Source organism: Balaenoptera physalus (assembly GCF_965194825.1).
Source record: "Balaenoptera physalus genome assembly, chromosome: 7".
NCBI lineage: Eukaryota > Metazoa > Chordata > Mammalia > Artiodactyla > Balaenopteridae > Balaenoptera > Balaenoptera physalus.
Window position 1 is genome coordinate 9,466,908 of NC_138886.1, and position 9,900 is coordinate 9,476,807.

General features: G+C 47.5%; 1 long non-coding RNA gene across 3 annotated transcripts; it reads left to right on the plus strand.

The window, feature by feature from the left end:
- Nucleotides 1–913: 913 nt before the first annotated feature.
- LOC309663637 lies at nucleotides 914–9,427 on the plus strand. Of its 3 annotated transcripts, none has more exons than XR_014265376.1 (4): nucleotides 914–1,085; nucleotides 3,498–3,622; nucleotides 3,910–3,993; nucleotides 4,462–9,427. It is a non-coding gene; the product is annotated as an uncharacterized lncRNA (long non-coding RNA). The 3 variants fall into 3 exon arrangements; XR_014265377.1 differs by having other exon boundaries at nucleotides 3,910–3,967; XR_014265378.1 differs by having other exon boundaries at nucleotides 914–1,005; nucleotides 3,910–3,967.
- The last annotated feature ends 473 nt before the right edge of the window (nucleotides 9,428–9,900 follow it).

The following is a 9,900-nucleotide window of genomic DNA, read 5'->3' on the forward strand; positions in this document are numbered from 1 at the left end:
ATCCTGGGCCTCAGTTCCGCAGGTTCCTTGCCCTTTCTGCTCCTGGATGAGCCCTCTTGGTCCCCCACACGGCCCCCCTACCCTTCCTGCACAGAGAGCTCCTCTCCCGGCCTGTCCCTTGTCTTCTCTGGACCAGTGACAGCGAGGAAACAGCCCTAAGGTCACGTGGCTGGTGGCTGAGGTGGGTTTCACCAGGTCCGGCTGACCCTGGGGTGCCCTACGCCTCCAGTCCCTTCTACCTGGAAGGGCTTGCCATGCTCATCCCCAGGGAGGCAGGAGGACTCAGAGACAAGGTCTCTCCTTCTGCGAAGCCTTCCCAGCCTCGCCTCCTCCGAGCAGCTCGGCCATTTATGCATCACTTTTTCCTGCACCGGTCACTCCCAAGGAAACCGGTTTGTTTAGGGGTCTGTCTCCCCCATCCCGTTCCCCGGGGGGCCCTTGGGGCAGGAACAGGGTGCCACCAATCTCCGTGTCCCAGCGCGCAGGGCCCGGCTGGGGGAGGAACCCTGTGGACGCGTGCTGAAACAATGAACAAACGAGAGACGGACGGGTCCCCTCTAGGCCCTCTAGGGGGCGCGGGCTGAGCTCCTGCCGCCGGGTCCGCCCCCAGGTCCCCAGTCCCCGCCGCAGGCCCGGGAGGGGCGGCGCTTTGTTCCCGACCTCCAACCACAGGGAGAATAAAAGTTTGTGAAATATTAGTTTAATAAGACATGCGACTACTATTAAGGATCCGAGCGGTCCTTATTTATTATTCATGCGGCCGCGTGATTTAGGGGCGAGCTGTCCGCCGAGGCTCCAGCTTGGCCGCCTCTCCCCATCACGGATTCCCCTCCTCCTCGTGCCCCCCACCCCCGTGCTCCCCACTCTAGCCTTTACGCGCCTCCCCCCTCCCCAGCCCACACTGCGCAGGCGCATCCTCCGGCCCATGCCGGGGAGGGGGAGGGCTGAGACCGCCGCCCTTCGGCCCCGTCTGGGCTTAGAAGTCACCTTCGATTCTCTTTAATGGTAGGGGGAAGGTCCCAAGATGCCCAAGTCCAGCGTGCAGAGGCCTGTCCGCAGCTTTGTGGACAGCCATGCGGGATGGGGTAGGGGGTGGGGGTGGGTGTTCCTCTTTTACTCCATCCCTTCTTTCTGTCTTCCTCCCCTCTTCTCGTTCCCAGGTCGGGGACCTCTGAGGGTAGAGCAGGTGGACAGATTGGGAGGAGGCTGGGTTCTAGCTCTTCCTCCTGCCCCACATTGCTGTGTGACCTTAGGCGGGTCCCTTGCCTTCTCTGGGTCTTGGGGATCCCTGTAAATCTAGAGGTTGGAGTGAATATTCTGAAAGTTTCCCAGCTTTTGGGAGGAAGAGGCGATTACATACAGTGCACAGATCTTAAGCGTACAATCCTTGAATATTGATAAATGCATATACCCATGAAATCACCACCTGCATCAAGATACAAAACACTTTCATTACCCGGTAAAATTTTAAAAATTTTCTTGCTCCTTTGCAGCCAGCTCCCTCCCTCTACTTTCAAAGGTAACCAATGTTCTGATTTCTTTTGCCACAAATTAGTTTTATTTCTTCTTGAACTTCGTATCAGTGGAATCCTATAGTATGGACTCTTGTGGTTTATATCGGTAGTTTGTGCATTTTTATTGCTGAATAATACTCTGTTGTATGACTGACTGTATCGTAGTTTGTGGCTCCACCTGTTGATCATTGGGGTTGTTTCCAGTGGCTTATATGAATAATAGCCTCTTTGAACATTTGTACAGAAATACATTTTAATTTCTCTTGAGTAAATACTTAGGAGGGAAATTGCTAAGTAGAATGATAAGTGTATGTTTACCTTTTTAAGTAACTTTCAAACTGTTTTCCAAAGGTTATACTATTTTACACTCTCTCCAGCAAGGTTAGAGTTTTCTGGTTGCTCCACATCCTTGCTACCTCTTGATATTGTCAGTCTTTCTAATTTTCACCGTTCTGTTGGGTGTAGTAGTATCTCATTGTCATTTTAATTTGCATTTCCTTATGACTAATGCTATTATTGATCATGTTTTCATGTGATTATTGGCCATTTATATATTTTCTTTTGTGAAGTGTTTAAATATTTTGCTCAATTTTATTTAGGTTTTTTTTTATTATTGATTTGTAGGACATTTATATATTAAGGATACAAGTCCTCTGCTAGACATATGTATTGTTAATATTTTCTCCCAATCTGCTTTGCCTTTTCATTTTCTTATCAGTGTCTCTTGATAAGTTTTTAACTTTGATAATATCCAATTTATCAACTTTTTCTTTTATAGTTCATGTTTTTTGTGTCTTCTCTAATAAATCTTTGCCTACCCTAAAGTTGTAAATGTATTTTCCCTATATTTTCTTTATAGTTGTAAGCTTTTATGTTCTATCTTGAATTAATCTTTGTGTGTGATATGAGGTAAGGGTTGAGGGTTTTTTCCCTATACATTTGTCCAGTTGTTTCAGCGCTATTTGTTGAAAAGACTTTTCCTATTCGCACTGAATAGCCTTGCTGCCTTTGTCAAAAAAAAAAAAAATCAACTGACTCTATAGGTGTGGGTCTGTTTCTGGACTCTGGTTCTGTTGATCCATTTAATCTATCCTTTGCCAGATCTCAGTGTCTTGATTACTAAACCTTCATAGTTAGTTTTAAAATCAGGTATAATAAATCTTCCAACTTTTTTTCCTTTTACAAGATTGTTTTGACTATTGTAGTTCCTTTGCTTTTCCATAAATATTTTCGAATCCATTTGTCAGTTTCTACTAGAAAGCCTGTTGGGATTTTGACTGGGATCTGAGTTTTTCTGTAAGTCACTTCGGAAAGGGTCTCAGGAGGCCACCTGGCCCCCCACCCCTGGCTTCTGTGCCCTACCCAGCTAGTTTGGCCCAAGCTCCAGGTGTGGCATTTGGAAAGTCCCCGTCCATGAGCAGTCACCCTCAGCTGCCCTCTTTGCCAGCATCATTTCCTGAATGATTAGCATTCCACATGAGACATTGCCCTTTATTGGAAACCCAGCCCAGAGGGTGACGGCTGGGGTGTCCAAGGGCCCAGAACCCCAAACCCAGCCTGGTGCCTGGACTTGGAGCCCAGAGCCTGAAGCTTAGAGCCCACGCTGGTTCTGGGAGTAAAGAAACAAGAGTCATTGCCTAGTCCAAGGGGGCAGCTCTGGATGAAATTGAAACCCAGTATGTCATTAAGATACTTAAAATTAAAATGTTATTATGTCTGGGATTTGCTTCAAAATATTTGAGGGGGAGTGAATGGTAACATAGATGAAACAAAACTGGTCATGAGTTGATAACTATCGAAACTGGGTGATCAGTACAGAGTGTTCATCATACTTTGCAATTTTGAATGTTTGCCACTTTTTATGATAAAAATTTTAAAAATACACCCTCTCCAGTGAGGCAGCCCCTCCCCCATCGTTTTCCCCGCGCCAGGGCCTGGACCCTGCTGCTCTCTGGCTAATGACAACCCCTCTGCCATCTGCAGCGTCCCCAGTGGCTGCTCCACTCCTCCACGGCCTGAACATCGTGGCGCAGACGCTGGCCCGGTGGGAGCGTGACCTGGCTGTGCAGTTGGCCGTATCCGGGCCTCTCCTGATGTGGTGCTGGCAGGTGGGTTTCCACATCCCCTCAAATGAGTTTTAAGATGATTGAATTACAACAGCTGCCACCCACAACCCAAAGCAGGGCCCCAGGCCAGCCCTAAGCAGTGACAGCCAGGGAGGCTGGACAGAGTGAGCAGGGAGCCGTGTCGGGGGCGATGTTAGCGACGTGGGCAGGGAGGGGCGTGGGGAGCAGATCGCGCAGGGCTTTCCAGGCCGGGGCCCGACTCTGTGGTGGGGCCCCTGGAGGAGGGCATGGAGCCAAGAAGTGGCATTTTCTGATCTTTGTTTTGAAAGGACGCCTCTGGCTGCTGAGTGAACTGTCTGGAAGAGCCCGATGGAAGCAGAGAGACAGGTTAGGAAGCCACTGCAGTCATCCAGGTAGAGATGCTGTGCGCTCGCCCCAGGATGGAGGCTGTGCAGGTGGTCAAAAGTGGTCCGGTTCGGGGTATATTTTGAAAGTATTGCCGACAAGTTTCCTTGTGGATTGCATGTGGGTGGAGAGAAAGAGGGAGGCGTCAGGAAGGAGTCCAAGGGTTTCAGCCTGAGCAACTGGTACAATGAAGTTGCCATGTATCACACGGGGAGACGGGGGAAGAGCGGGTTCAGGGAGGCCAAGTCAGTCCCGTGGTTGAGGATGTTAGTTTTGTGGTGCCCGATATGCAATCATGTAGAGCTGACGGTCGGCTACGTGAGCCCGGAGTGCAGGGGGAGGTCAGGACTGGGCTGCATTCCGGGCATCATGCGTGTGGTGGGATTTCAAGCTGTAAGGCCAGAAGGTCACTTGAAGAATGAGTGTCCCTAGAGAAGGTATCTGAGTCCTGAACCTGGACCATGCAAATGTTTTAGGGTGAGAAGAGGAGGAATCAGCAAAGGAGACCTAGGAGGAGTGGCCAGAGAGAGAGAAGAACCAAGAGCATCTTGGAAGCCAAGTGAAGACAGTCAGATGCTGGCAAGAGTGTCTGAGAGGATGGAGAACCGGCCTTGGACTGGGCAACATGGAGGTCCCAGGCGACCCTGACAAAGCTGCTTTGGGGACATGGCGGAGTGAAAGCCCAGTAAGAGTGGGTCCGAGAGAGAATGTTGGACTCCTCGCCCACTCCCTCAGTGCTTAGTCCAACTTTTAACTATGTCCTCAAGCCTCCTCCTCCCTTGCCCCTCCACTCACTCCAGGAATCCATCCTGTCTCCCTCGGATCAGATCCCCCCAGCTTCCATCTGTCAAACCCACACGATCTCTCGCCCTTACCTGCTCCTCCCTGTATCCCTCCTGCCAGGGTGGTGCCTCCACCTGTGACCTGGACCCTATTCCATCTCGCCTTCTCGAGGCCTCATTCCACGAACATCCCTCCTTTCCTGGTGTCCCCATCCACCCTCTCTGCTCACTGACGTGTCCCAGCATTAAACGTTATGCTCCAGTCTGTACTATCTTAAAAATGTTTCCCTTGAGCATATTTCTCTTTCCATCAAAGTTCTCAACTTCCTTTCTCTGTCAGTTTTCTTAAAATAGTCTACATAGGATACCCCTGTGGGCTCACCTCCTGGTCAGGGGTATGTGTGGGGTGCAGCAGGGGGTGCAGATGCTGCCCCTGAGTTCATTCTCACAAAGGGGCACATTTTAAGCCTTGAGATGCATAGACAAGGTGCCAAAGGGTGATGCCCACCTCCATGGGGTCTGCTCCCCCAATGGTGGATCCTGGCACCCTGCTGTGTCCTTCACCCACTGCAATCTGTGATTTCCACTGCTGCATGAAGACATCTAGAAAGATGCCTCCTTGTTCCCCTTGTACCCCCTCAAGGAATGGCCAGAGATGGGGAGTGGGCCACTGCACCAAAGAGAGAAGGCTGGACAAGATGAGGGGGGTGGCAGTGTTTACCTAGGATGCCCCGACAGAGACCAGAAGCCCACCACAGTCATAGCCAAAGCCTGGAGCCTGGCTAGAGTAAGTTGAAAAAATGCCCGGGTCAAGGTTAGAGGTTCAGAAATAAGGCTGTCAGGGGAACAAAGGAGGTGGAGGCCTTTTATGTGGCACATGGATGAGGCTGAACGTCCAGGTTTAACTGAGGCACGTGCAGGACTGACAGTTTGTACCGAAGAAAGAAGCTGAGTGTCAGCCTTGGGCCAGGTTCAGGGATTCAGAGCCAAGCCCTGAACCTGAGCCCCGGTGTCCCCGCCCCCAAATGTGCCACAGAGGAATCCGCTAGAGTTGCAAGTCCGGCGCCCTAGCCCCCAGCCCTCACTGCCCACCACCACCAACTCGGGGCCTCCTTCCCCTGCTCGGGCTCCTCCCCTTCCTTGGACATTATCCCTGCACCCCCCGGCTCCTCGGTCGGAGAGGGGAGCTGAATATTCACTATCTGGGGAGACAATAAAAATCCCAGGAAGAACCTGGCTAAGGCAATTACCTCTGCATAAATGCATATATTATTCATCCGTGGCTTTGAATATATAAATAATACTGATACAATTTGCATGCGTTAAAAGGAGATGTAATTACCCACTGATGCCTGTGAGCGCCTGGTACCCACCGGCCACATCCGGAGCCGGCTGCCCCACCCCCAGAACCCACCTTTGCCCTTTCTGGAAGGCAGAATATATCACACATGGGTTTTCTGCACTAGTAAGGAAGCCAATCTTTGATGTCCTTGGGCTTTGGTCAGAGTGTGCTTTTTTAATGATCCCGTGGTCTGCTGTGGTTACCCAACTCTATTCTTAAAACTTTGGGCTATTTTAATATTATTATTATAGATGTTACTTTTTAAAATCACATTTTTTGGTGCACAGATAACGCACGTTCGTTGCGTAAAATTTGGAAAATAACAAAAATTCAAAAAAGAAAGACTCAGTCTATCTGCTGCTCAGACATCAGCATAGTCCATATTTGTCTTATTTTCTGCCAGTCTTATTTTTCTATGCACAGATAATTTTTTTTTTACAAACTTAAGATCATATTATATATAATGTTTTGTAACCTGCTTTTATCTTTTGCAATATGTCATGAGCAGATGAAGAAATATAAAAGGCTAATAAATATGAAAAGATGCTCAACCTCACTAGTAATTAAGGAAAATACAATAACAGCGAGATATAAATTTTCACCTATCACATTGTTAAAGATGTAAAATAACAATACCCACTGCTGGTGTATGCATGTTGAAACAGGCTTTCCCAAACAATTGTTGCTGGGAGGAGTGTAAATTGGAATACTTTTTGGCAGGCTAATTCAGCAATATGCTTAAAAATATGCATGCCTCTTGGCCTCTGAAAATCTAGTTTTTAGAATTTAAATAATCACACAGATAGGAGAAGATATAACAATGTGAATTGTAGTGTTTTATCATAACAAAAAATTAGAAACAACTTTAATAGTCCAGTGTTGGGAATTAGTGTAATAAGTTACGGTCTGTCTATATGGCAAAATCCCACACAGCCAGCCAATTACAGTGAGAAAACACACACACACACACACACACACACACACACACACACACACACACAGATGGACAAATACCCTATACAATCAAGGGTAAAGAGTTGTTCCCGGGGGCTTCCCTGGTGGCACAGTGGTTGAGAATCTGTCTGCCAATGCAGGGGACACGGGTTTGAGCCCTGGTCTGGGAAGATCCCACATGCCGCGGAGTAACTGAGCCCGTGAGCCACAACTACTGAGCCTGCGCATCTGGAGCCTGTGCTCCGCAACAAGAGAGGCCGCAACAGTGAGAGGCCCGCGCACCGCGATGAAGAGTGGCCCCCGCTCGCCGCAACTAGAGAAAGCCCTCGCACAGAAACGAAGACCCAACACAGCCAAATAAATAAATAAATAAATAAATAAATAAATAAAATTTTAAAAAAAGAAAACTTGTTTAAGAGTTGTTCCCAAAATATTATGTTGGGACTTCTGCCTAAATGTGGTAGGTTGAAAAAAAATTTTTTATTTCTACTTCCTCCTGAAACCCCACTAAAATAAAAGAAATGAAAATGACATAAGCCACGAGGACAAAGTAAATGTAAGAGAAGATGAGAGATGTAAGTACACTTTTGGGAAATGGAGTGAGGATGAGGAGTTAGAAAAGCTGGAAAAGATGAACATCATGAGTCAGCAGAGAGGATGCCAACAAAGAGCTCCCCAAAGCACAGCATAGCACCCCCAGAAAGATGCAGTGACTAGGGGTATCAGCCTTCAAGGAAGACAGAGCTGAGGTGTAGGGCTGAAGCAGGAGGGTTTGTTCAGGCACTCATTCAACAAATGTTGGGGGTCTGGTATACTAGATTTCCGCTTTCATGGAGCCTACATTCTAGTTGGGGAGATAGACCATGAATCAGCGAAACGGGATATTAGACAGTGATAAGAGCTCAGGAAAAAAAATGAGGGAGAGAAAATGATGGGAATATTACATGGGGAGGGGTGCAATTTTAGAGAGAGTGACCAGGAGACCTCCCTGAGAAGGTTACATGTGAGTAAAGACTTGTAGGAAGAAAGGGAGTGAGTCATTCAGAAAGCTGAGGAAAGAATGCTTCCATCAGAGGGAACAGCAAGTGCAAAGGCCCTGAGGCTTGACTGTGTCGGGTGGATTTGGTTGAGAGTCTGTAGAAGGAGCGGTTAGATCTCCCACCCCCTTCCTGGCCTATTTTTCCAACCCACACAGCAAGTATCCCTCCGCTACCCAGCAGGAGACTAGATGTTTGTTCTATGGACAAACCAGAAAAGCTCAGACCCAGGGACCCTGGACCAGAGGAAGGTGAGAGAGAGGCCCTATGCTGAAAATGGAATGAAACCAAAGCCTGCATGCTAAATGGTGAGCCTCCATCCCTACCCAGGCCCTTGTGCCACTTACCTCCAAAATCTCCAGCAGCCAGGAGTCTGTCCCCAGGAGGAGACATGGAGGATTTTTGAGCTTGTTTTTGTTTTGGTTCATTTTTTTTTTTTTTTTTTTGAGAAATGTAAGATCCTAGAGAAAAGACTTATGGATACTAACATTTGGGAGTCCCCAGTGAAATGGCCACAGCCCCAGCTGCTCACTGCCTGGTGAAGCCCACCAGTCGGCAGACCCCCACCTATGCACACAGGGCTTCTAAATTGCTTTTTCAATCCCTACTCTTAAATATGAAAGAAGATGAAAAAGCTCACCACACATCGCCTCCTGGTATTTAATATGGTGGACAGTCCTCAAGGTGCAATACAGAGGCTCAAACCGACAGAAGCAAAGGGACCAGAGACAATGCAGGGAGCAGAAGAAAACCTGAAAAGCAATAATTAAACTCCTCAGAAGGATGAGAGAAGATACTGCAACCAGGAACTGCATGCTACATAAGAGAAAAAAGGAAAAGACAGACTTCTGCCATACGTGCTAAAAGAAATTAAAAAATTAAATAGACGAATTCAAACATAAAATGGAAGAAATCTCCCAGGTAGGTGCTCATTTCCTCAAAGGAGCAGAAATGAAAAAAAGAGGGGGAAAAGGTTAAAAACTTAGAGGATCAATTGAGGAAATTTAACATCTCACTAACAGGGGTTCCAAAAAAGGAAAACAGAGCACACAGCAGGGAGGAAATTACCAAGAAAACAATAGAGGAGTTTACAAACTGAAAGGTCCACTAAAGATGGAGAGCAGTGAATGAAAAAGCCCCACCGTCAGACCCATCCTTGTGAAATTTTACAGCATTAAACCCCCAAAAATCAATCCAGAAACCAACCACACACAAAGAATGGCATCAAAGTTCTCAACAGTAACAGTGAAACCAGAAGACAACAGAGGAAATGTCATCATAGTTCTGAGGGGAAATGATTTTTAATCCAGAAGTCTATATGCAGCCCAAATAGTAACCAGTTGAGAGAGGAATAAAACGTGTTCAGAAAAGTAAAGTCTTCCCATACACAATTTTCAGGAAATGACCGAAGGATGGACTTTATGAAATAGAGGAAGTAAAGAAGGAAGGAGGAAGCCTCAGGGTCCAGGACACAAGAGAGGCTTGAGAGCAGCTGTTCCAACAGAGAATGGGCAGTACATCCGAAGTACCTGGCCATGCGAAAAAGAATATTCAAAAGGTCTTCTTTTGAACAGTGATAGAGACATAAAAGTCAAAGTGAACTTTAACAACCACCTGCTGGATGGTTCTTCTAGTCTTAGCTGGACTCACTGAATTGTCTCTGGTCAGCCGTGGGTTGGGTAGGCAGCTCTGCGGATCAGGGCTATAGGCTGATCTTGGATGGCCCCAGCTGGGATGACTGGGTTTTGCCTCATGTGGTCTCTCAGCCTCTAGCAGACAAGCCCCTGTTTGTTCATGTGA